We start from the raw sequence: 20,460 nt of genomic DNA on the forward strand, positions 1-20,460 counted from the left end.
AGGAATCAAGGACATGAGGTGTGAGTTTCTCAGACCTCTTCAGGGTGCCTGGCTGTGGGGAGGACAACCATGGCCTCCCACCCAAGTTCTCAGAATGCTCCTCCACTGCTGAGACACACCAGCACAGCAAATCTCTTGCCTGATAACGCAGGTAGGATTTGTGAGAGCACTCCAGACGTATATGAGTTCTGAAAATGTTCATTTTCTTCAGTTCCAATTATCACTTGCTACTTGCTTACTATGTACTACTCCTATAAACTGAACTGTGTCCCCAAAAATTCATGTAAGGAAGGCCTAACCCCCACTGTGTCTGTATTTGGAGGTAAGGCTTTTAAGGAGGTAATTGAGGTTAAATAAAGTCATAAGGGTGTAGGTGGCTTTATAATGAGAGAAGGAAAGAGTGAGCTCTTCCACCAGGTGACACAGATAGAAGGTGGCTGTCTGCAAGCCAGGAAGAGGCCTCATCAGGAACCAAATCTGCCAGCACATTGATCTTGGATTTCCCATCCTCCAAGACTGTGAGAAAGTAAATTGCTGTCATCTAAGTCACCCAGTCTATGGTATTTCATTATGATAATCCCAGCAAATCAAGTCAACTCTGATCTAGGTACTATGCTATTTGTTATGTTCCTAAAATGCTTTAACTTCACAACCTGGGAAACTCCACAGCCCTGAGAGAAAAGCTTTTTCTGCACCTTCTGTTAATCCAGAGCCACCTCATGCTGCACCAGCCGGGGACAGCCTGGCCCATGACACCCGAATTGCCCCCTTGCTTTGTCCTGTCTCTCCTCCCATCTCCATCCACTGAGATCTTAGATTGTCCAGAACCCACGCAGCTATTTATTAGTATTTATATCCACACCTGTGACACTTCCGCCTACAATCAACTGCATTCATCCCAGTCCTCTTTACAGGACCTTGCTCCACCTTGAGTCCCCGTTCTTAGGGCCAGTAGAACTGTACAGCCATTAACAGGATGGGCTGCAGGGTGCGACTGCCCGGGTTAGGATCCCAGCTGTGTCCCTCCCGCGGTCACTATCTCCAGGTCTCTGTTGCCCCCTCTGTAAAACAGAGATGGGTAATAGCGCTCGCTCATGCTGTTGTACAGACCTCTAGATAAGATGATTTATTCAAAGTCTTGGCCTCTCTGTGCCAAGCTGAAGGCACACGTTACCTACCTGTTTTCATTAACTCCCACCCGCCGCTCGGGTTCAACTGAAGGTGCAGCCTTCCTTGACCGGACCTCCCATAGGTCTCTCACCTGTCAATCAAACCCTGGCCCCACCTCTCGTTCCTCACCGCTTGCCGGCTGGGGTCTTGCCCCGCCCCTCCGCCGAGGGCTCTTCCTGGGCGCACAGCCCGGCGCCCGCCCCGGTGCTACAGAGCGAGGTAACAGAGCTTCGGAAGCTGCAGTCAGGAATCTGCACAATTGCTTGACTTGGTCATGTTGGACGTCGTTAATCTAAGACCTCCTGTCTTCTAGTCCCGGCTCTTGCCAGGCCTTAGTATGCCTGGACCTCAGTAAATTTTACCTCCAAAACCGACGATACACCTCGAAATCTTCCGTGAGCAGAGATGGTGTAGGTGACAGCACTGTCAGGGGTCCTCAAACTGCGGCCTGCGGGCCACATGAGGCGGTGTGATTGTATTTGTTCCCGTTTTGTTTTTTTACTTCAAAATATGGTATGTGCGGTGTGCATAGGAATTTGGTCATAGTTTTGTTTTTTTTTTTTAACTATACTCCAGCCCTCCAACGGTCTGAGGGACAGTGAATTGACCCACTGTTTAAAAAGTTTGAGGACGCCTGGTTTAGATGATGAGTTTAAAGATTATGGATTTGTCTTTATGCCGTGCCAAGTATGACCTTGCAGAGGGCAGAGAAGATAAAACACCAGCCTTGTCCTAGAGAGCTCAAGGAGGACAAAACATATCACCTCCACCTGCCTGGCTTTGGTTTGGGCTAGATGGCTCCGAGAACTTTTTTTTTTTTTCTGTAGAGACAGAGTCTCGCTTTATGGCCCTCGGTAGAGTGCCGTGGCCTCACGCAGCTCACAGCAACCTCCAACTCCTGGGCTTAAGCGATTCTCCTGCCTCAGCCTCCCGAGTAGCTGGGACTACAGGCGCCCGCCACAACGCCCGGCTATTTTTCGGTTGCAGTTTGGCCGGGGCCGGGCTTGAACCCGCCACCCTCGGTATATGGGGCCAGCGCCTTACCGACTGAGCCACAGGCGTCGCCCCCGAAAACTTTTTTGAAAGTATGGCTCTTTGTGCTGCTAAGTGCTCCCCTGGGCTGACTTTGGTCCTTGATGTAATTTCCCAGCAGGATCAGGGAATGGTAGGGCGAGTTGCTAGGACTTGAAGGAAAGGTTTTGCAGGAGACAAGCCAGTGTTACAAACTATCTGAAAGCATGGGGGTGGAAATTTACAAAAGATGATTCCAGGATAACTGAGGCAGGTTGGAAGGGGCTAGGAACTGATACTATTCAGGGTGTTGGAATGTGGCCCAGCAAAATCATTAAAAGGCATTTAAAGTCTTATTGTAACTTTAAAATTAATATAAATATTGCATCCGACCCTGTAACATCTATGCTTGTTTCTGCATAAAAATAATGTTTTTAAGTAATTGTAGCCTGGTAAATTGACATTCCAGAATAGACCTTCTCTTTTGCATAAGGGGAGCAGGTGGTTCTGAGATTTTTATTATTCTTTAATAAATGTTCCTCAAAATCATTCACAGAAAGCCCTGTAGAAGTCATGACTGCATGGTCGTGTGAATCTCCCAGTGCTAAGAAAACTCATTCTTAGTGTTCCACAGAAAGGAGAGTTAAGTATTAATCTCATTCAAAAACACCTTCAGAGAAATATCCAGAATAATATTCGGCAAAATATCTGGGCACCATGGCTCAGCCAAATTGATACATAAAATTAACCATCACACAATGCTGAATGAAAGATGCCAGTCACTGGACAAACACTGGATGATTCCACTCATAGGAGGTGCCCAGACTAGTCAAATCCACGGAGACAGAAAGTAGAAGGTGATCACCAAGGACAAGGGGAGAGGAAGTAGGGAGCTTTTTAATGGACATAGAAGTTTCAATTCTGCAAGAGGAAAAGACTTCTGAAGATTTGTTGCACAAAAATATGAGTGTACTTAATATCCCTGAATTGTACACTTTAAAAGGGTTAAGATGGTAAACATTGTTGGGTATATTTTGCCAATTTTTTTTAACAACTAGACCACTAGGGACCAAATTATTTTTTTTTTAATAGGGAAGAGAGAAGGAAGGAATACCTTTAAGAAATTACCATATTGGGAGGTGGGGAAAGAAAGATGACAGAATGACTCATCACAGAGCCAAAGGAGAAAATGATCAACAATGTCAAATACAGCAAGGTCAAGGAGAACAATAATTAGGGGGGAAATCCCCTGGGTGTTCTCATTCAAAGGACAACTGCACTGAGGGAGTGGCAGCATACTATACTAGTTTGAACAAAATCGCTTTGCAGGGTGAAAGACAGTCTAAGACGTGGTGAAAGGTTGGGAACTCTAGAAGAGAGGCGAGAAAGAGGAGAGGAATGTGCGCCTGGGAGAGACAGAGGAGCCTGAGCAAAGGAAGCCTCTGGAGATGAGGACAAAAATACCGAATGAAAGGGCTTAATCCCTCTCTGGGATGTTTCCTTCTGTGGTGTAGCCTTACTTGGCCAGGATCCCAAAAGATAGGAGACTTGGGAGCCCCACAAAACCTGGGCTAAGGCTGGGGCTTCTGTACCACGAATGTGTAGCTACGGAGCAGTGGCAAGAACTTGAGATCAGGACAGGGTTGGAGACATCCTTGGGAAGTCCACCCTTGAAGAATGTTGCAGTGGAGGTCAGAAAGGCAAAGGAGGAGGGAACTTCCTCCTGAGGGTCCAAGGTTGGTGTTTAGCTCCAGCCATCATGTTCACATGCTAGTCACCCGGAAGACAGGACAAAAATGAATAAGCCCTGTCCTTTCAGAATACTTCTTGGAAGGCATACCTGATACATAAACTTATCCTGCATGGTCAGAACTTGCTTGCATGGCCACATGCAGCTGCAAGGAAAGATGGGAAAAAGTAGTCTCTATTCTTGGCACCCCAATCATGGTTTAAGAAAAAGAAAAGGTTGAGCATGGTTGCTCACATCCGTAATCCTAGCACTCTGGAAGGCTCAGGCAGGTGGATTGCTTGAGCTCAGAAGTTCGAGACCAGCCAGAGCAAGAGCAGGACCTCATATTTACCAAAAATAGAAAAACTAGTCAGGCACTGTGGCACACACCTGTGCTCCCACCTGCTAAGGAGGCTGAGGCAAAATGATGGCTCAAACCCCAGAGCTTGAGGTTGCTGTGAGCTATGACACTATGGCATTTTACCCAGGGTGACAGAGGAAGACTGTATCTCAAAAAGAAAAAAAGAAAAGAAAGAAAAAAAGATATTGGTGAATAATAACAAAAGTAAGTGTTATTCTTTGTTAGTTTGTTAACGACAGTATCCTACTCGGTTGACCAAGCTGGAATACTTTGGTGCAATTGTAGCTCGGAACAACCTTGAATTCCTGGGTCCAAATGATTCTCCCACTTTAGCTTCCCAAGGACCTGGAAACACAAGCACATGCCACCATGCCTGGCTAATTTTGTTTCAGAGAGATGGGGTCTTGCTGTATTGCTCAGGCTGGTCTTGAACTCTTGGCCTTCAAGCCAACCTCCTGTCTCAGCCTCCCAAAGCACTGGGATTACAGGTGTGTGCCACCATGCTTGGCATAAATACCATTTTTAGATGAGAAATCGGGCACCCAGAAATTAAGTACAAAGTTTTGAGATAGCTCAAAAGAACTAGTCAGAAATAACTGTGCTCTGTCCTAGCCAAGCCCACAGCTGAAGTCACCCCAGTGTCTCTTAGTCATTCTCTTTAGACCCCTAGAGATAGGAAGTCATCTTAGGAAGGCATGGTGCTGGGGAAACTGAGATCACAGCTTCCTTTCTGCAGTTCAGGACAGTTCATCCGCCCCCATCTAACTGAAGACCAGACCTGTCACTTCAACCTCACTTCCAACCCCTCCATTCCATTCCCACCTCTGTCACTCTAGTTCAGGCCACCATCCTCTCTCCCTCCACCTGGTCCAGGCACACCTTACCTGGCCACCAGCCTCGGCCTGCCCTTCCTATCCCCTACCACCCCATCTTCCACACAGAACAGAGAACTTACAAAAGTCGAATCTCATTGAATTATTCTCCTACTAATCGTTATAAACTCTGACCGCTCCGCATTTCCTTCCTGGCTCTAGTCCAGAAGCCCGGAATGGCTGTAGAGGACTGCTCCTCACGATCCTCCAACTTCCTGAGACCCTGCTGCCCCTCTCCAACACCCCGTGGTCAAGCCTGAGCCCACTGTGCAGTGTCACACTGACCCTGGTGCCCCATCTGGGGTGCCCTGCCAGGGCTCTTAAGCCAGGAGAAACTTATAAGCTTTCAAGACTCAGCTCAAGCGACTCCTCCTGTGGGGCTCTTGTTGCCGCCCCTCCTTTCCTTTTCCCTCCTTGGGACACCACAGACCCTGAAGGGTCATCTGCCTTAGCACCTCAAGCCACCATTTAGTACTTTACCTGCTTCCGTGGCCATCTCACCTTTTTAGACCAGGGCCTCCTCCAGAGTGGGACCCATATCTCAGTCAACTTTGCACCCGCTGTGCGGTGCTCAGAGCTCCGCTCTTGATGAGCCCTCAGCGACCACTGGCAAAGCGCCTGCGGTCCTAGACAGCTCCAAAGCCAACCGTGCAATGGCGAAATGATCTGCTGCCCTCTCCTGGCAAGGTGAGGCATCGTCGGACTCCTTCCCAGTGGAAGCAAGCGAAGGCAGCAGAAACCGAAACAGGAGCTGTTGGAGGAGGGGGAACGCTGACTCCCGTTTAAACCAGACAAGTTGGATGGGGAGGTTGGTCAGACACTGTGTCAGCTCCCACACCATTCCCATGCCGCCGGGCACAGAAGCCAGGTTAGTACTTCAACGGGAGGGCACATCCTTAGAGTGCCTCTGTCTCCCCCACTAACTCTAAGCTCTTTGGATTACGTCTTCTTTCCCAATATATACTGTTGTCATTGTTTTATTAATACCATTGCTGCTTTTATTTATGCAAGCAGACATCACTAATTCTTTCCTCTATCATTGTAAAGCATCTCTTTTGATCTTGTGAGTAAAACGACTTTGAATTGAACCACTAGCTCCTTCTGATTTTAACTCAGGCTTTCTACTGGCAGGAAGTCTGGGTCTCTGAGCTTTCTGCCAAAGTAGAAATACAGTTGTCCCACAGTATAGGTTGGGATTGGTTCCAGAAAACTCTTCTGAGAATACCAAAGACTATGAATGACAAATCCGTGATATAAAATGCTGTAGTATTTGGATACAGCCTATGCACGCCTTTCTGTATATAAATCATCTCCGGATGACTTATAATGCCTGATACAATGTTATGCCTATGTAAATAGTTGTTATGATGTATTATTTAGGGAATAACCACAAAAAATGTGTGTACATGTTTAGTATGATGCAATTTTTAAAAATATTTTCGGTCTGTAGTTGGTAGAACCCACAGATGCAGAACTCGCCGGTATGAGGGGCACCTGGACCACATAGGGTCTCCCCAACCCCACTCTGGCCTCCTCCTGGCCAAGAGAAGCATTACCTCAGCTCTTCTTGGGGTGCAGATCTAATTATCTCTAGCTTGACATCTGCAAAGTTGTCTGACCCCAAATGAATGCCGGAAAGGAGCTTGGGCCTTTAGATAGAGAGGTGTGTGTGACGTGGACAGAAATAATTAAAGACTCAGAGCAGTTCGGAAAGCAGAGAAGGGTTACCTATTATTCACCTTTGAATCCTTAATCTCTAGCATACAGGGCATCTAGTAAACATCAGCTGTCTATTGAACAAATGAAAGGAAAGTACGCAAAAGAAGCAAAAAAATTAGAGCCACCAGATAGGTTGGGCCCTGTATTTAGAAATCCACCCACCAGAAAGGAGAGGCCATTTCCAATTAACAAATGATCTCTCCGGAGCTTTCGAAGAAGCCCTCCCCATTTCTTAGTTTGAATCCATTCATTCTTTTCCAGAGCAGTTTACTGGATAAGAATAAGAAGGGCACCATAAACACTGTTGTCCTATCAAACACTACCTGTCCTCCAGTGGTTTAAAACCTATCTATTGAGACATGGCACAAATGAAGAAAAATTGCTCCCTGTCCTCCAGAAGCCTGTAATCTCACTGGAAGACAAAGCATCCATCGCACACGTGTTTCTCCAGATCCACTAAAGAACCACATAAGACCATGTGCAATGGTTTGCTGAATTGGCAATCACTTAATACTGAAAACATCTAGCACAAAAAATAAGTGTTGTTTTTTTTTTTTTAAATAAGTGTTTTTAGTTAGGTAGTACTATCAAGGATGACTTCCTGAAGGAGACTGAGTTTGATCTGCCCTGGCCTAGGAAGCAGTAGGAAAGAGAATGGAAAATTCATTCTCCCATTGTCTGGAGACGTCCTGGGTGCAAAGACTCAGTCATGAGGTGAGGACACAGGGGTGTGAAGCCATCAGCCACCCAGCCCACATTCTCACCATTGAGACCTTGCCACCAGGGCAGGAGCAGCAAAGAAAACTGCATACCTTACCAGCTCCCTAGGTTCCCCACCCTGCAACACTCCATGCAGTTTCAGGATGCAGGATACTGCAGTGAGGTGTTGGCAGACTAGAGTAAGGTGCTGACCAGGATGACAGATGTCATCTCTGAATGTCATCAGTGAGGCCAGCACCATGAGAAACTGACCCCAGGTATGGACTTCACATCCCTTTCATACCTGGCCTATTTCCTTCTAGGGAAACCCCAGGCCCAAGAGCATTCTTTAAGTTATGAGACGCTATCAGCAACAAAAAGAAGGTATGAGATCCATTGTCTGAGATACTTCCAAAATGGTGAAGGTGCCATCCTCTGATAGTGGCATCCCACTTGAGAAGACTGGCTGAGACCCGAGCAAAAAAGAAAACCAGATCCTACATTCTTGAATCTGTCCCATCAAGCCCTGCACTGGATATTAAGTCCCATGAAGGCAGAGACTCTGCCTGCCATGTTTGCTGCTCTCTCCCTAGCGCTTAGACAGTGCCCAGCACATGGCAGACCTTCAAGGATGTATTGGATTCATGAAATAATTAATTCCAGTATCATCCTTGTGAATCTCAGAAACCTTCCCATTCTGACCCGCAGCCCCTGTGTGTCCACTCACCCTCCAGGCTCTGTCACTTGTATGTCCACTTCCAACCTCCTGTATGCCTTTCCCCCACCTGCAGACCCTCCCAGATCCCCCCCCCCAGGCAACCGCCCGAGTCCTCTACCCCTAGGCACTAGCCTGAGCTCTTTCTTCCTATTTTCCACTGAAACTCTTGGAAGACTAGTTTCCTCTCTTCCCTACTCCAGGAACAAATGCCAGACTACTGAGTCCAGCCTGTGTCCTGACTCCTGTGCATTGGCCCCTGTGGCCTTCCACCTGACGTGTGGATCTCAGGACAGCCAGTGACACCCTCCTAATCCCTCAGTCCCGTGCCCATCTTCAGGCTCCCTCCCCCCTCCTTTCTACAGCTATTGATGTTTTCATCAACAGCAACTCTCCCCACCGCCCAGTCTACCTAGGTTTCCATCTCCCTCCAGTTCCTTATTCCTATTTTATGACCACAGAATCCCTGTGCAGGCTACTCACAAGTCACATTTGTTCCACCTTCCCGTGTCCACACACATTGTCATTTCCTACACACATTCTGGATGTCTTCAGTGACTTCCACATTGGCAGTCACTAGAGCAGCCCCTGAGAGGTGATAATTAACAGCTAATTAAGAGGCAGCTGTGTCAGGCAGAGCCTCTGAGACTCTGCACATCTTCCCCAGCTAATACCATCTCACCCTGCTTGCCTCCTCTCAGAGATCCATGTCCCCTACTCTAACTTCTCTCCACTGTGACTGACTGAGGAGCAGACATTATCCAAGGCCCAGATCTGCCTCTTCCCTTTTGGGCAACCTTGGACATGTGTAACTTTCCTCTATTTTCCTGTCTGTTAAATGAGGCTCACCCTGCTGACTCTCTAGTTTGCTGTGAGGATTAAATCATCTCACCTGGCACTTGGCACAGAGCAAGTGCTCAAGAAGTGGCATGGGCAGTGCCTGTGGCTCAACGAGTAAGGCGCCGGCCGCATATACCGAGGGTGGAGGGTTCGAACCTGGCCCCGGCCAAATTGCAACAAAAAAGTAGCCGGGCTTTGTGGCAGGGGCCTGTAGTCCCAGCTACGTGGGAGGCTGAGGCAAGAGAATCGCCTAAACCTAAGAGCTGGAGGTTGCTGTGAGCTGTGACATCAAAGACAACAAAGTGAGACAGAGTCTTAAAAAAAAAAAAGAAGTGACAGCTACTCAATGATGACAGTGATTATGTGAGTGACTCTCAAATCCCATCTAACCTGGATTCTGAAAAGATTTCCAAAGCCCATGCATCCCTCTGTCTGCCTCTACCGAGCCGTTGGCTCTCCACACCTCACCCAAGCCAGCTCTCCAGCTCTTACCTGCCTATCAGCACCTTGGCTCATCTGCCACCCAGATTTGGCACCTGGCTTTTGTCCATGGGTGCTCCATCCACTGTGTGTTTCTCAGCCTCCTAGAGTCTCCAGTACCTTTTGCAATCATCCTTGTCCTTACCATCAGAAAGTCAACACCTGGGGCTCTCCTTGTCGACCCATGAAGGCCACCTGACAGGCTCCTCCCTGCCTCCCAAATCACTCTCACTCCTACCATCAACTGGCCCCATAGAACTGGAATCAGGCTCTCAGGGAGCAGATGTGACACTGGCCTTCCTTTCCTTGAGAACCACTGCCCTACCTCCTCAGTCCTCTCAATAGGTGAGGACTTGGAGAGGAAGCAGGTTGTCCGTCCACTTCTGCCCGGAAACCAGCAGATGGCGCGCAAGTCACCAGGTGACTAAGGCCTGCCAGTATCTACCGGAGGTGAACAAACCACCGAAAAGGGTGGTTTTCACTCCTGCCGCTGCTCCTTCCTTTCTGCCTCCGTCCATGCCTCAGTGCTGTCAATCCACTTAACTAGGTCTCTGAGTCGGAACTTTGAAGTACAAATCCTTTTAACCTAATGGAAAAAGTTCTGCTATTTAAGTGGGGCAAGCCTCACCCAATGTCAGGACCACTGAGCCCATCCCAAGGCTGGAGGAGAACTTTTCTTTTTTTAATTCATTTTAATTTAATTTAATTTTTTTCTTCGTAATTCTTTTTTTTTGTATTTATTATTAAATCATAGCTGTGTACATTAATGCAATCATGGGACACCATACACTGGTTTTATATATCATTGACATATTTTCATCACACTGGTTAACATAGCCTTCCTGGCATTTTCTTAGTTATTATGTTGAGACATTTATTTACATTCTACATTTAGTAAGTTTCACATGTACCTTGTAAGATGCACCATAGATGTGGTCCCACAATCCCCTCCCTCCGTCCATCTTCCCCCCTCTCCTCCCCTCTCCCCCTTCCCCATATTCTTAGGTTATAACTAGGTTATAGCTTTCATATGAAAGCTATAAATTGGTTTCATAGTAGGGCGAGTACATTGGATACTTTTTCTTACATTCTTGAGATACTTTACTAAGAAGAATATGATGGGCGGCGCCTGTGGCTCAGTGAGTAGGGCGCCGGCCCCATATGCCGAGGGTGGCGGGTTCAAACCCGGCCCCGGCCAAACTGCAACAAAAAAATAGCCGGGCGTTGTGGCGGGCGCCTGTAGTCCCAGCTACTCGGGAGGCTGAGGCAGGAGAATCGCGTAAGCCCGAGAGTTAGAGGTTGCTGTGAGCCGTGTGACGCCACGGCACTCTACCGGAGGGCGGTACAGTGAGACTTTGTCTCTACAAAAAAAAAAAAAAAAGAATATGTTACAGCTCCATCCATGTAAACATGAAAGAGGTAAAGTCTCCATCTTTCTTTAAGGCTGCATAATGGGGAAGAGAACTTTAGGGTACCATCCACCAAGCGAGGCTAGAATCCACCTCAAGAAGGCGCCATGGTGCAGCCCTGTGGCCAGAATGCTCCTTCTGACTGTTCTAAGTGGTACCAGCCCCCATGGGTGGGCAGGTGGGATACAGGGTGGATTCTCGTGGGCAGAAAAAGAGAAAGCAGAGAGAAAGGCTGCAACTGGGACCAGGGCTGTTTGGAGGGCAGGGCCAGCAGCTGGATTATGATTGAAGCCCAGGGTAGCAACCACAGCCCAGCAGAGTAACTCCCAACACCTTGCATTCCCTCCCTTTCTCTCCTTTCTGCCCAGAGTTTGGCAGGCGCCTCACTCCCTAGAGAGCCTACACTCAGAGGGCCCTTGCCCAGTGTGCATGCTGAGGCCTGCCATGCCCGGAGGTGCAGGGAGCTGAGGAAGTGTGGCTGGGCACCCAACACTGTCAGCAGCAGGTCCATGGTGCTGTCCACCTTCCACTGCACTACACTCCATCTTGGACAACAAACAAGAACCCTGTCTCTAAAATAAATAAATAAATGCTTTGCTAAATTAAACTCTTATAAAATGAAATAATATAAAATGTCAGTGTGTTATATTTAGTGAAATAAAATAATAAGAACTCTCAATGTGTCATGACATTCTTTTCCAACAAAGATACATCTCACCTGAAGTGACTTTGCCATCAGCATTATTTTTTATTTTTTTTATTACTATTCATACCTCTTTGGCTTTCAATTTAGGAGTGGTGTATTTCTTATTTGTAAAGCCTCATCAAAACTAAAATGACAATGAAAATTAATAAAGATATTTTTAAAGAAATTTTTACCTACACCATTATTAATTCTTGCAGCTACCCTTTGACAAAGTTCAAATTGCATTATTATTACGTATTTTAAAATACGATTTGAAAACATCTCCCTAGCAAATTTTTTTTTAAAAATTAAACCTTCTCTAGAAGAACATATCATTATTTGGAGTCTCTGTAACTGTTGTACACATTCTCTACCATTCAATCAAAAATTACTAGTCAAGCCAAGAGGTAGGACTATAAGACAAAAGTGCAGAAATAATGTCAAAGAAAGAAAACTACAGGTGATTAGAGATATTAGAGTTAGCAAACCACAGACTTTAAAATAATGGATTAATGTGTCTAAGAAAATAGGGGGAAATGGGCAGCACCTGTGGCTCAGTGTGTAGGGCCCTGGCCCGATAGACCCAGGGTGGTGGGTTTGAACTCAGCCCCAGCCAAACTGCTAGGCGTTGTGTCAGGCATCTGTAGTCCCAGCTACTCGGGAGGCTGAGGCAAGAGAATTGCCTAAGCCCAAAAGCTGGAGGTTGCTGTGAGCTGTGACACCATGGCACTCTACCAAGGGTGACCAAGTGAGACTCTGTCTCTAGAAAAAAAAAAATAGGGGAAAATAAAAAGAAAATTAACAAAATGATTTTAAGTCTATTATAAAACTTAATAAAAACAAGTCTAATTGAAGTTCTAAAATAAAAAATTCAATAACTGAAATAAAGATTTCAATAAATGGATTTATAACAAAATAAACCAAGAACAAAATTGGAATTAATAACCTAGAAGTCAGGTCAAAAGAAAATATCCATATAGAAGTAGAGGAAGAAGTAATACTAGAAAATAAAGACTATATATGTTGCAAATAGTGAAGTCTAACATGGAATCCTAGAGGAAAAAAAGGAGAATTACATGGAAGTATTTTCAGAAGTAATAGCCAAAAGTTTCCCAAAACTGATGAAAGATATTAATCCACAGATTCAAGAATTTCTATGAACCCCAAGCCAAATAAACACAAAGAAAACCGTTCCCGGACACATGGAAACAGTAGGGTTCACACACTTTTATTGAAAGCAATTCTAGACCCATTCTAACAATGGTTAAGACCAGGCTCAAAGGATAAGACTCATTTACCAACAACTTAACTCCTTGCTACACTTGCAACAATTGAAAGGAAAACAAAATCCTGACAATCATAATATTAAGCATTTAATAGTAATTTGCCTGATACCTTTGAAAGTGGGAAAATGTGACATATAGCCAAAGGGGAAATTAATCAATAGAAACAGAACAAGAAATGACAGATGTAATGGAACCAACAGACAGAGACATTAAAACAAACATAATAACCATATTCAAGTATTTATAGAAAAACACCAATGTAATGAAAAATGGAAGATATTTTAAAGGAGCCATGAGAGAGGATACCCAGGAAAAGTGAAATCTGGAAGAAAAAAAGGTTTCTCACAGAAGCCCAAAGACACACCTGCAAAGTTCTCTCCTTGGTAACCTAGCTCTCAAGAATTTGTAAAATTGGCTCAGCACCTGTAGTCCAATGGTTAGAGCAGGGGCCACATACACTGGGGCTGGCAGTTCAAACCCTGCTAAAACAACAATGACAACTACAACAACAACAACAACAACAAAAATAGCTGGGCATTGTGGTGGGCACCAATAATCCCAGCTACTCGGAAGGCTGAGGCAAGAGAATTGCTTAAGCCTAAGAGCCTAAGGTTGCTGTGAGCAGTGATGCCATAGCACTCTACCAAGGGCAATGTACTAAGACTCTATCTGCAAAAAAAAAAAAAAAAAAAGAATTTGTAAAACTTAGCTTCCTAGGGCCTTGAAACTAACACTTGCTGTTTGCTTCCACTTCTGTAAACCCTGCACATGATTTGACACCTCTAATGAGACGTAATGTGGTAATTCCTTTGTCTACTTTTGAGTCCAATAAAAGGACAGAGACAGAGCTGATCCAGAATCTCAGCCATTTTGGACTCTAGTCTTTCATGGTTCCACCAGATAAAATAAAACCTTTTCCTCTTCTATCTCTGGTGTTCAGGTGACTTTTTTTCTCCACTGGGCCTACATTACTGCAGCTTCCAAATGAAATGCCTAGAAATTTTCAAAAAAATAATATATGAAATAAAAAATACAGCATATCAATGTGATTAACAGCAGATTAGACAATGTTAAGAAAAGATCAGAAAACTTAAAGGCACAACAAAAGAATCTAATCAAATAAATCACCCAGAGGAAGATGCTATACTATTGTCTAATTTAGTCAAATAAATCACACAGAGGAAGATGCTACACTGTTGACTAACCTAGTGAAATAAATCACAGAGAGAGAGATGCTATACAGAGTCTTAATGGTCCTGTGAAATAATATCAGTGGATATAATGAGAGTCTCAGAAGGACAGGGAAATAGACTTTTTTGGAAAAAAAGTGATAGCAGAAATTTTTCCAAATTTGATAAAAACTGAAAATTTAAAGATCCATATAACTCAATAAACCCAAAGCAGGATAAACATACACCACATACACACACATTAAAATCAAATTATAGAAAACCAGTGATGAAGATAAATTTTAAAAACACTAAAGACAGATTACATACCACATAATAAAGATTAATACACACAGAAAAAAGAATAACTTAAAATGGGTTGTAAGACCTAAATGTCATTTGTAAAACTTCCAGAATAAATTTTCTGTAAGAAAATACGAAAAGAAATATTTTGCTAGGAGTAAACAAAGATTTTTTTTACATAAAACAGTAAGAGTATAATATAATACACTGATGAGGCGGTGCCTGTGGCTCAAGGAGTAGGGTGCCGGTCCCATATGCCGGAGGTGGTGGGTTCAAACCTAGCCCAGCCAAAAACCACACAAAAATAATAATAATAATAATAATACACTGGATTGCATGCTGATAATCTGGACATCATCACTCTGTCACCCTGCGTAGAGTGCCATAGTGTCATCCTAGCTCACAGCAACTTCAAATTCTTGGGCTCAAGCAATCCTCTTACTTCAGCCTCCCAAGTATCTGGGACTATGGGTGCCTGCCACTATGCCTCACTAGTTTTTCTATTTTTAGTAGATCTATTTATAGGGGTCTCACTCTTCCTCGGTGGGTCTCAAATTCCTGAACTCAGGCAATGTACTCACTTCAACTTCCCAGAGTGCTAGGATTACAAATGAGCCACCACATCCAGCCAGATACTAAAATTGTTAAGCAGAGTTTCACTGAGACCTGAAAATTATTTCAGCAGTTCATTCAGTGTAAACATTGAGAACTACTTTAGACTATGTTAGAAAAAAAAATTAATGTAATATTTTTAATTAAATGTAACACTGGGAGACATGTAGGTGCTTCTAGGGTACTGGTAATGTTTTCTTTCAGCCCTGGGCTGTTGCTACATTATTGTCTTCTTAGTGATGAGCTATTGAGCAGCACATTACATTTTATGCATGTGCATGTGTGTGTTATGTCAATTTTAAAAGTTTAAGATAAAAAATCTTTTGCTTCAGGGGAGGAGCAAGATGGCAGCTGAGTAACAGCTTCCTTGCAACTGGGCATGGTGAGGCTGGAGAGAAGACTCCAGGCCATCTCTGGCTGGTGGGATCTGTCCAGAAACATCCCTTTGGGGACACAGGGAGTCAGCGAGATACTTCTGGACCCCATGAGGAGGACAAAAGCAGTGGGAGAACTGGCAAGTGGTTGCACGTTTTCATTGGGTCTAATCCCACCAGCAGCTCTAAGTACAACAGCAGTGAGACTGCAAACTGAAAAGGCCTTAGCTGTGAGCCATTTGGGTTTTGTTTGTTTGTTTGTTTGTTTGTTTTTTGGACTTGACACTCAGTGAAAATACCTTGGGAGAACTTGGGCAAGAGTGTGGAGGACTTAAAGCATTATCTAGCGCTCCAGACTGTGCCGCTGAGCGGGACTGAGCTAATAGTGTTAGGCTGTGAGCTGCATGGAGCCATTGTGGGAGAACTGTCCCAGCAAGCTCCACCCTCAGGGTCATGCACCATGGGTGAGTAATCTAGTGTCTGAGCAGTCTAAAGGCAGGGACTGAGACGCCTTATAGCCTTGGCCCTCAGGAGCATAGAGTGAGACTGGTTTTGGCACTCTGGGTAAGCAGGCAGCCACTTCAAGAGTAATCCCAGTGACAAGTGCTTTCTTGAGAAAGCATCTGCTTAGAGAAGGTTAACAGTTTAAAGTGCCTTTTAAGCAAAATGAAGAGAGATTTAGGTTCTCCACCCTATGGGGTTTGAGAAATCAGCAGATGCCTCCATTCTCCATCTCATATAGCTGTATCAGAATTGTGATTAATATCTCATACCCCAGAAGATCACCTGTTCCCCAGACAATATTCAGCAAGAAATGTATACTGCTTTGTTTTGGGTTTGGGTTTTGTTTTTTGTTTTTTTCTTTTTTTTTAATTTCAACATTTTCCCTCTAGATTTTTCTTTCTTTTTTCTTTTGTTCTTTCTTTATTTTTCTAATTTAAATATAATTTTCCATTTTTGCCTTCTTTAACAACTAGAACTTCATTTTTACTAGTGTTTCTACCCCTATTATTTGTTTTTTCCTCCAATTTTATCCTGTAAAGTTTTCTGTTTGCTTGTTTTGGTTTGATTTATAGCATTTTTGTCCTTCCTCTCTACTTTGTGCAGGTGAGGTACTGTGTCTGAACAGGCTGACAAAGAGCTGCTGACCTCAAGGGAACCACCTCCCCTGGCACTCCCAGAGGTTGGGGGGTTTTAAGGTTGGGTCTCAGTACTCTACTGTACACCTATATGGCTCCTGTATCTCTCTTTCTGTGCCTCTCTTCTTTTTGCCAATATTCCCTTTCACTCACCCTCTCTCCTTTCTCCATTTTCTTTTCTTTTTTAAATCTGTTTTCCCTTCTTGCTCTTCAATCGTCTCATCCTTCTGGTCCTGTACCAAAAGGACTCATCAAAACCCCAGGCCAGAGGCATGGTAACTTAAAGAGCAAGAGGAAGTGAAAGGAAAATTAGGGCAAGGAAACAGGTGAAAAAAGCATTCATGAGGAAGAATCAGCAGAAAAATCCTGGCAACATGAAAAACGGGTCCAGAGCACACACACACCCCCCAAGGAACCATGAGGTAGCTACTGCAGAGGATTCCACCTATAAAGAAATGTTAGAAATGACGGAAAGGGAATTTAGAATACAGATGATGAAAACAATGAAGAAAATGATGGAAACAATGAAGGAAACTGCTGATAAAGTGGAAAATAACCAAAAGGAAATACAAAAATAAAATTAAATAAGAGATGAATGATATGAAGAATATAGAAAGGATATAGCAGAGCTGATGGAACTGAAGCAGTCAATTAGGGAACTTAAAGATGCAATAGAAAATATCAACAACAGATTAGACCATGCAGAAGAAAGAATCTCAGAGGTAGAGGACAAAGCTCTTGAGATAATTCAGATAGTTAAAGAGGCAGAAAAGAAGAGAGAGAAAGCAGAATGTTCACTGACAGAATTATGAGACTTTATGAAGCATTCAAACACACGAGTTATAAGTATCCCAGAAGGGGAAGAAGAATGCCCCGGGTGAATAGAACCCATACAGAATATTATAAATGAAAATTTCTCAAATATCACCAAAGATTCTGACACGCTTTCAGAGTGATATCGGACCCCAGGTCACCTCAACTCTAACAGAGCTTCTTCAAGACACATTGTAATGAACCTGTCTAAAGTCAAGACAAAAGAAAAGATTCTTTAAGCTGCCAGGGGTAAGCACCAGGTGACCTACAGGGGCAAATCCATCAGGGTGGTTACAGACTTCTCTAATGAAACTTTTCAAAAAGAAAACAGTGGTCATCCACCTTTAATCTACTTAAACAGAACAATTTTCAGCCCAGAATTCTATATCCTGCTAAGCTAAGGTTTAAAATGGACAGAGAAATCAAATCATTTACTGATATGCAAACATTAAGGAAATTTGCCACAACAAGACCAGCTTTACAGGAAATATTTCAACCTGTTCTACACACTGACCATCACAATGGATCAATAGCAAAGTAAGAACTCAGAAATTAAAGGACAAAACCTAACCTCCACACTGATGCAAAAGATAAAACTAAGCAATGGACTCTCACAAAATAAGATGAATAGAACGCTACCACATTTATCAATTATCTCAATAAATGTTAATGGTTTGAATTCCCCACTGAAGAGGCATAGATTGGCTGACTGGATTAAAAAACACAAGCCATCCACTTGCTGTCTGCAGGAAACACACCTAGCTTCAAAAGACAAGTTAAAACTCCAAGTTAAGGGTTGGAAGACAATTTTTCAGGCAAATGGAATTCAGAAGAAAAGAAGGTTGCAATCTTATTTTCAGATACATGTGGATTTAAAGCAACTAAAAAAAAAAGACAAAGATGGTCACTTTATACTGGTCAAGGAAAAAAATACAATAAGAAGACGTTTCAATTCTAAATATTTATCGACCCAACTTAAATGCTCCCAGATTCTTAAAACAGACCTTACTCAGTCTGAGCGATATGATATCCTATAATACATAATAACAGGGGACTTTAACACTCCTCTTACAGAGCTGGACAGATCCTCCAAACAGAAATTAAACAAATACATAAGGGACTTAAATGATACCCTAGAACAACTGTGCTTGATAGACACATAAAAACACTCCATCCCAAAGATAAAGAATATACATTCTTCTCATCACCCCATGGAACATTCTCCAAAATTGATCATATCCTAAGACACAAAACAAACCTCAACAGAATCAAAAGAATTGCAATTTTACCTTGTGTCTTCTCAGACCACAAAGCACTAAAGGTGGAACTCAACTCCAACAAAAAAGTTCAACCCCACACAAAGGCATGGAAATTAAACAACCTGCTGTTGATTGACAGTTGGATGCAGGAAGAAATAGAAGAGGAAATCATTAACTTCCTTGAACAAACAACAATGAAGACACCAGCTACCAAAACCTGTGGGATACTGCAAAAGCAGTTTTGAGAGGAAAATTTATTGCTTTAGATGTCTATATTCGAAAAACAGAAAGAGAGCACATCAACAAACTTACAAGCCATCTTATGGAATTGGAAAAAGAAGAAAAATCTAAGCCTAAACCCAGTAGAAGAAAAGAAATCTCCAAAATTAAATCAGAGATCAATGAAATTGAAAACAAAAGAATAATTCAGAAAATTAATGAAACAAGGAGTTGATTTTTTGAAAAAATAAATAGATCAACCTTTGGCCAGACTAACTAGAAATAGAAAAGTAAAATCTCTAGTAACCTCAATCAGAAATGATAAAGGGAAAATAACAACTGATGCCACAGAGATATAAGAGATTACCTCTGAATACTACCAGAAACTCGATGCCCAGAAATTTAACAATGTGAAGGACATGGATCAATATTTGGGATCACACCCTCTCCCTAGACTTAGCCCAGATGAAATAGATCTTCTGAACAGACCCATTTCAAGCCCTGAGATCAAAGAAACAATAAAAAATCTTCCAACCAAAAAATGGTCTGGTCTTGATGGCTTCACACCAGAATTCTATCAAACCTTCAAAGAATAGCTTATTCCTATATTGCAGAAATTATTCCAAAAAATTGAGGAGAAAGGAATATCCCCCAACATGTTCTACAAAGCAAACATCACCCTGATACCAAAAGCAGAAAAAGACCCAACTAAAAAGGAAAATTTCAGACCAATTTTACTCATGAATATAGATGCAAAAATTCTCAACAAAATCCTAGCCAATAGATTACAGCTTATCATCAAAAAAGTCATACATCATGATCAAGTAGGTTTCATTCCAGGGATGCAAGGCTGGTTTAACATACGCAAGTCCATAAACATTATCCACCATGTTAACAGAAGCAAAAACAAAGACCATATGATCCTCTCAATAGATGCAGAAAAAGCATTCAATGAAATCCAGTATCCTTTTCTAATTGGCGCACTGAAGAGTATAGCCATAGGTGGCACATTTCTTAAACTGATTGAAGCTATCTATGACAAACCCACAGCTAATATTTAACTGAATGGAATAAAACTGAAAGCTCTCCTCTTAGAACTGGAACCAGACAAGGTTGTCCTCTGTCACCTAAGTGGTTTGCTCTTTCTCCACACCTAGTCTTTCTCTCTCTCTCTTTTTTTTTTTTTAATAGTTGTCATAGTTGTTTGGCATGCCCGAGCCGAGTTCAAACCCACCAGCCCTGGTCTACATGGCCAGCGCCCTAGCCAACTAAGCTATAGGTGCCAAGCCAACTGAGCTATAGGTGCCGCCTAGTCTTGATGACGTCTAATGGGTCATGAAGTCCTGTCAATTCTGTTTCTGTAATATTCCTCATTTCTTTTCTCCTCATTCCCACAGAAACCCCCTGTCCCTAAAGTCACGATCTCAGTAACTCATGACTGAGACTGGAAAGAAGGCAGTCAGAGGAGGCAGCGGGTTCTGACTCTCTTCATGGAGTAGTTAGGGTTTGAGAAGGCTTCCTGGAGGTCAGGCCTGCTCTGGACCTTAAAAAGTTGATCTCAGCACTGTTCCAGCCATGACTTCTCAGCACACAATT

This window comes from Nycticebus coucang, chromosome 18 (genome assembly GCF_027406575.1).
Source record: "Nycticebus coucang isolate mNycCou1 chromosome 18, mNycCou1.pri, whole genome shotgun sequence".
Lineage (NCBI taxonomy): Eukaryota > Metazoa > Chordata > Mammalia > Primates > Lorisidae > Nycticebus > Nycticebus coucang.